The sequence below is a fragment of the Candoia aspera genome, chromosome 1 (genome assembly GCF_035149785.1).
Source record: "Candoia aspera isolate rCanAsp1 chromosome 1, rCanAsp1.hap2, whole genome shotgun sequence".
Taxonomy (NCBI): Eukaryota; Metazoa; Chordata; class Lepidosauria; order Squamata; family Boidae; genus Candoia; species Candoia aspera.
This window is the reverse complement of record NC_086153.1, coordinates 316,724,594-316,732,040: the sequence shown is the minus strand read 5'-3', so window position 1 is coordinate 316,732,040 and position 7,447 is coordinate 316,724,594.

Sequence of the window (7,447 nt, the reverse complement as noted above, 5' to 3'; positions counted from 1 at the left end):
AAATGAAATAATTACAATGTGAAATAATAAATAAATTATTGGAGAGAGGCCAGTCATTCCTTCAGTCCAGTTATCTCACATCTAGAACTAAAGGTGGAGAGTCTGCAGTGCTCGAAGACCCAAAACCTACAGCTACTCAGTCTGTGACCTGCTATTCCCCATCCTGCCCCCAACAGTTTCCAATCATTGGGAAAGAACCTTAGTGGCATCACTTGGTCAGCCTAGGGTGGTGTAGAGCAATGTTTCTTAAAGTGTGGTCCAAGGATGATCCCAAGACCATCTCGGGGGTCCAGAAAACTATCTGCCAGATACTGAAGTTATTTGCAAAAATTTAAAACAATGCTACTGTTCTCATTATTATTTTCATAAAATATAGGGGTTTTCATGAAAAATATTTTATTTATGTTAGTATCCAATGTGTTTAATATTATTGTTGCATGATTCAATAAATGTATACTCCATGAATGCATCGATTTTATTTTTTAATGCAGTAAATATCAGTAAATATGACCCATACAAGCAAAATCTCTTTTGGGGTCCTCCATAATTTTTAAAAGTGGGAAGTTTAAAAAACACTGGTGTAGAGGAGTATAGAGATGGCCTTGAATGCAGCACTTGTTACAAAAACATCAGCTTAACCCAGAAAGATAGGAAGCAGTAAGAAACTCAAGATTGGCCCACCTGGACTATCTTCAGTATAGGAAGGCAGGAGAGAGAAACTCTGCCAGGCTTTCAAGATTCTGTTACTATCACCTATATCAATTAAGTAGAGTTCTAATATTTTCTTGTGTCTGTTTTCTGATCTGGTCTACCTTGAAGGGCTGACATCCATCTTGAAAGCCTTACAGAGTTTCTCTTTCCCTTCCTTTATGCCCAAGAAATTCCAGGTGGGCCGATCTTGAGCTGTTAACACACTCTTCCTTTCAGACTAGCCTTTTGGTTTAATGAGTTCCACTCATAACCAAGCACTCTCCTTTCTCTTAAGCATGAGCTTTGATCAAGTGGGCCAGGTGTCTTAAAGAAGCTAATTTTGTACAGCTCAGAAGAAAATGGAAATTTATGATACAACACTCAGTGGGGCTCCTTTCCCTATTTTCCTTTAAGCCAGTGTTTCTCAACCTTGGCAACTTTAAGATGGGTGGACTTCAACTCCCAGAATTCCCCAGCCCGCATGAGCACACAAAGTTCCACTGGTTAAAAAGCTTTATTGAAATAGAATATTCTTTGCCTTCACATTCACTCAAACACTCATTTCTTCAACCACTCATCTGGTTCTTGCAACCAAAGTTGGCCAAAGATCTACTGCAGCTTGAGAACACAGGGTCCTCTATCTCAGTAGAGAAGCTTTGCTGGAATCTTTTGTTTCAGGTTGTTTTTACAATCTTACCAATTGCTGGACTACTTGCCTTGCACAATGTTGATTCACACACTGCTACTTTGAATGTTTGCCTCTTCAGCCAACATCCTCATTCTTTCATTTTTCTAACCCCGGGAGTTTGTTTTCCTATTCTCAGGAGTTGGATATGCCAACTATCTGCTAAGAGGTGGATGAGCCTCTCTCATTTCCAGGTAATGTTGTAAGCCGCCCAGAGTCACTTGCTGAGATGGGCGGCTATAGAAATCAAATAAATAAATAAATAATGGCATCTGGAGCTCTCTTTCATTGACACTGACTCTCTTTTGTAGCCTTTATTTAAATTTTGTTACAGAATTTCTCATTCCCTCCTGCCTTTCTGGGCTAAGCTGATGTTCTTGTAATGTGTGCTGCATACTTTCTTAAAGGCTATCTCCATACTCCTCTACAGATAGAGATGTATAGCTGAGTATCACACCATTTATACCTGACTCCTACTGATGATGACCTCATATAGATGTTAAATAGGAATGAAAAGAGAGTAGAGCCCTGAGGGACCTTGCAAAGCAGAGGTCTCAGGCTAGATCTCTCCCCTCCTACCAACACTGACTGGGAAAATTTGGTGGAAGATGAAGAGCAGGATGCACACAGGGAACGGGCCAGAGGTATATTGTTCCTGTGGCATGTTCCAGCTCCTCAAGCTCACTCCCAGGCCCCAGTTGGCAGACTTTCAAAGCCCTGGGCTGTTGGCTGCTGCTCCTGAATGCCAGGTTGGTTTGTAATAAGGCCACCTTCATCCATGATTTGATTGTGAATGAGAAAGCTGACCTGGCATGTATTACAGAGACCTGGCTGGGAGAGGAGGGGGGAGTTCCCCTCTCTGAGATGTGTCCAGCTGGTTTCTAGGTGTAGCACCAGCCAAAACCCCAAGGTACGGGCAGTGGGTTGGCGTTGGTCATCCAAGACACTTGGGAGGCATCCAGGGGTGCTGCTTCTCAGATTGCCGGGTGCAAGACCCTATTTGTTAAGTTGGGCTCTAAGAGGAATCAGTTGGGACTGTTGCTAATGTACCAGCCTCCCTGATACATAGCAACCTCCCTGCCTGAGCTCCTTGCCTCCGTAACCAAGTTGGCGGTGGAGTTCCCCAGGCTTATGGTCTTGGGGGATTTCAACCTGCCTTCCTTGGGGACAGGGGTGGAGGTAGCTCGGGAGTTCATGGCCACCATGACAGCCATGGGCCTGTCCCAAGACATCCAGGGCCTGATGCATAATAGCGGTCATTCGCCTGACCTGGTTTTTCTGTTGCAGCAGTGCAGAGTGTTCTGAAATTGGGGGAGGTATTGGTTTCTCCCCTGTCATGGTCAGACCACTTCCTAGTGAGCCTCCAATTCTCTGGTGCCACCCCCCCTCTGCAGGGAGGCTGGGCCTATTAGATCAGACCACCCCAGGCGACTGATGGACCCAGATGGGTTTCAGAGGGAGCTTGGGGTTGTTCCAGGAAGTCTGCTGCATGGTCCAACCGGAGCCTGGGTGGCCACATGGAATGAGAGAGCAGCCACAGCTTTGGATTGGATCACGCCTGAGTGGCCTCTCTATGCCCATGGCTCCCATAGCTCCCCATGGTATACAGAAGAGCTGAGGAAGCTTAAGAGGGCTAAGAGACACCTAGAGCACCACTGGCAGAAGACAGGGAGCGAAGATGAACACGAGCTAGAGCCGCTATTAGAGCCTACTTCATGGCGGTAAGGGGGGCAAAACGTGGTTATTTCTCCGCTCTTATTGCATCTGCAGATAGCTGCTCAGTGGCCCTGTTTCGGGTGACCCGGACCCTCCTTGGAGGGAGTAATTCGGAGGTCCACCTTCAGGGCCGTTGTGAGGAATTGTAATGGTTACCTAGCCCAAACACTCAGTCTCACAAGAAGTTGCTAAATGAAATCTGATTTATTCAGGAACTAAGGCAAATACAGAGAAAGCTGAGAATGACAGAAAGCGCGCCAAATACAAACTAAAAACCCTCGACTGCAAACGTAACCCCGCCTCCCTACCAGCAGAGTCATCATCACCCATCCCAGGTGCCTATAACCGTCTTTCCTTGAGCCTGGGAAAGCAACCTTGAACACATGAGATAACCCAAACACATTCCAAGCCCGCAGCCAAGAGATAAGTATTCCCCAAGCAGGAACCGTCCTCCCTGCAGAGATGAAACACGCATCTGGCTAATGACATGCGAAACGTTACGATGTACCAAGCACATTGAAACGGTGAACATGACATACCGCCCCCCCAAAAAAATTTAGGGACCCGGTTTAGAGGGGTACGCGGAATGGAATCGGGCAACAAGGTTAGGAGAAGCCACATCATGGGCAGCCACCCACTCAGGGTGAGGGAAATGCTTCCAGCGAACTAAGTATTGAAGTGTATTGCGAAGGCGTCTAGAGTCCAAAATTTCTTTAACTTCAAAGTGTTGTTGCCCGTCAATCATGATGGGAGGTGGAGTCGAAGGTTGATCATGCCATCGGTCAGAACGGGTAACGGGTTTGAGCAAACTGCAATGAAAAACAGGATGTAAGCGTTTCAAGTTATGTGGCAAACCAAGTTTAAAAGTCACAGGGTTGATTTGAGCGATAATGGGGAAAGGACCCACGAATTTAGGTGCCAACTTCTTTGAAGGTTGAGAAGACTTGATAAACTTAGTAGACAGATATACCATGTCCCCTACTTGAAAGGCAGGTTGAGGTGCACGCTTTTGATCAGCATAGTGTTTATAATCCGACTGTGCCTCAGCTAACACCTGCTGGATGACTGGCCAGGATTCAGCCAGCTGCGTGGACCAATCGGCCGGCAAGGCCGGTCCCACGGAAGGCTGTGGCAGGTCAGGGATGGGGACAAAGTCCCTGCCATGGACAGTACGAAAAGGGGTTTGTCCGGTGCTTTGATGAACCGCATTGTTGTAGGCAACTTCAGCAAAAGGGAGAAGGTCAACCCAATTGTCCTGTTGATAATTCACAAAAGCACGCAGGTATTGTTCCAACGTGGAGTTGAGCGCCTCCGTGGCTCCATCTGTCTGCGGATGCCACGCCGTGGACAGGGCTTGCTTAGTCCCTAAGAGTTTGAGGAATGCACGCCAAAATTGAGAGGTAAACTGTGTGCCCCTGTCTGAAATCAAGCGAGAGGGACACCCGTGTAGCCTGTACACATGTACGAGGAAGAGACGGGCCAACTGTCAAGTGGATGGAATGGAAACGCACGGAATAAAATGGGCTTGTTTAGAAAAATAGTCCTTGACAACCCAAATTACTGTTTTGCGCTGGCTAGGAGGTAACTCCACAATAAAATCCATAGACACCTCATCCCACGGACAAGCCGGACTAGCCACCGGTTGCAAGAGTCTCTGAGGTTTGCCCACTTTGCGTTTTGATATAGCGCACACAGGGCAAGAGGTGACATACTCCTTTACATCTTTGCGCAAGGTGGGCCACCAAAACTGCCGACGAACCAGGTGCAAGGTTTTTACAAAACCAAAATGTCCTGCAACCTTATCATCGTGTGAACGGAGCAAAACGTCTTTGCGCAAGTTCTCAGGGACATAGAGCTGGTTGGATTTCCAAGCGAACCCCCGGTCAAAGGTAACATTGTCTCTATTAGTCAGCAACCAAGTATCAGTCTTTAGTTCTTTTAGAAACTTTTGTTGCAATTGCGAGGGAATTGACAAAATGCCTTGCGGCGCCGAATCCCTAGCAGCTGGCTGTGGCGCACGGGTTTGGCTGCGCGTTACCGCCTGCATTCCTAGTTGAGGCGGTGTCCACAGAGTGCTGACCACTTCTGGCGCTGCACAATAATCCTGAGGTTGCCGGGACAAGGCGTCTGCCAAGAAATTCTTTTTCCCCGGGATAAACTTCAATTGAAAATTGAATCGATTAAAGAACTGAGCCCAACGTACTTGTTTCGGGCTCAGTTTGCAGGGGGTGCTGAGGGCTTCTAGGTTCTTATGGTCCGTCCACACCTCGAAAGGGTGATTAGCCCCCTCCAGTAAGTGTCGCCAAGTTTCTAAAGCCACTTTCACAGCGAACGCCTCCTTTTCCCATACGTGCCAACGTCTTTCAGTCTCAGAGAATTTATGGGACAAGTAGGCACATGGTTTTAAGCACCCTTCCCCAGCAGCTTGCATCAACAAGGCACCAATGGAATAATCAGAGGCATCGACCTGAACCACAAACGGTTTGGAGGGGTCATGGTGTTGTAAGATTGGCTCTTGGGTAAAGGACGCCTTTAGCTTATCGAACGCCGCCTGACACGCTGGCGTCCACCTCAGCAGCGCACCTGGGTTTTTTACTCTGCGAGTATCCCCCAGTCCTTTTGTTCGAAGCAATTCAGTTAGTGGCAAGGCAATCTCAGCCAACCCCCTTATGAATAATCTGTAGTAATTGCTGAACCCCAGGAAACTTGGAAGTTGCCGGCGAGTACAAGGACTTTCCCAGTCTACGATAGCCTGGATCTTGGCAGGATCCATTTCAATGCCCTTATCTGAGATCCTATACCTCAGATAATCAATTTGTGTTTGATGGAAAGCACATTTAGACAGTTTGGCATACAACTCAGCTTTTTTAGCTTGCGAAGCACCTGCTTAACCAGGTATACATGTTCTTCCATAGTTTCAGTATAAATCAATACATCATCCAGATACACTAATACCCCTTTAAACAGATGTTCATGGAGGACCTCATTAATCAATTGCATAAACACCCCAGGGGCTCCAGCCAAACCAAACGGCAAAACCTTATACTGAAACGCTCCCAACGGGCAATTGAAAGCCATTTTCCACTCATCCCCCTCTTTGATCCTTACACGGTAATAGGCTTCTCTCAAATCTAGTTTGGAGAAGATTTTCCCTTTGGCCAGATGAGACAACATATCTTTTATCAAAGGCAAGGGATATTTATTGGATATTGAGACCGCATTTAGCCCATGGAAATCGGTACAGAATCTTAATGTCCCATCCTTCTTTGGGTGGAAAAGGACCGGTGCTCCCACTGGGGAGTTTGCTGGTTCGATGAACCCACGAGCCAAATTTTTATCCACAAATTCTCGAAGCAAAGTTAATTCCTTTTGCGTCATTGAATAGATTTTTGGCTTAGGCAATTGGGTGTTAGGCACCAGTTCAATGGCACAGTCCGTTTTCCGATGCGGGGGCAGTTGATCCGCTTCCTTCTCTCCAAACACATCAGCAAACACCTGATATTCCACCGGCAAGCCCTCCAGAGGAGGGGCCGGGCAATGCGGAGTCGCAGCTGCCGCTACCCCCCCACCTCCTCTGGGGATTCCCTTCCCTCCGGTGCTTGATAACATCCGTCCTTAAAGGTGACAGTTCGATAAACCCAGTTTATTTGGGGATTTTGCTGGACCAACCAGGGTACTCCCAAAACCACTAGCGGACCCCCCACCAGAGCCACCACAAACGACAACCCTTCCTGATGGCTACCCATTTGTAAGGCCACTAGCCCAGTGAAATGTGTGACCGGTTTGCCTCCGGCCATGGACCCATCCAATTGCGTAAAAGCAATGGGTCGTTGCAATGGAAAGGTGGGTAGCTCCAGGGCTGCTACCACATCGGGGTGCAACAAACACCGGGAACACCCCGAGTCAATCATGGCCCACACTTCTATTGTCTTAGATCGGGAGCCCAACTTTAACTTCACCGTGAGAATGCGATAACTGCCACTCACCGACACAGGCTCGCGCCCTTCTTCCACCACCTGCCCTGCGGCGCCCTTTAGAGCAGGTGGCTGGCGTTTCCCGCCGGCTGCAACAACTCAGGTTCCCCCTCGTCTTCATAGAATGGTACGCTGTCCAACTCACTATCGGCCACCGCTGCTTTCATTTTCCTTGGCAGGGAAGGAGACTTCGCCATCGACTTCCCCTGTTGGTCATCACCCTTCACCCTCGAGCACGCCGCCGCACGGTGTCCCTCTTTACCGCATCGCAGGCACTGCCCCTTCGCATAACGCCGCTCCTTCTCCTCTTCCCAGGATCATTGGCCGGTTCTTCCCCCGGGCCCCGGCGGGCGACTGGGTTTTCCATCTCGCCCCGACTTCG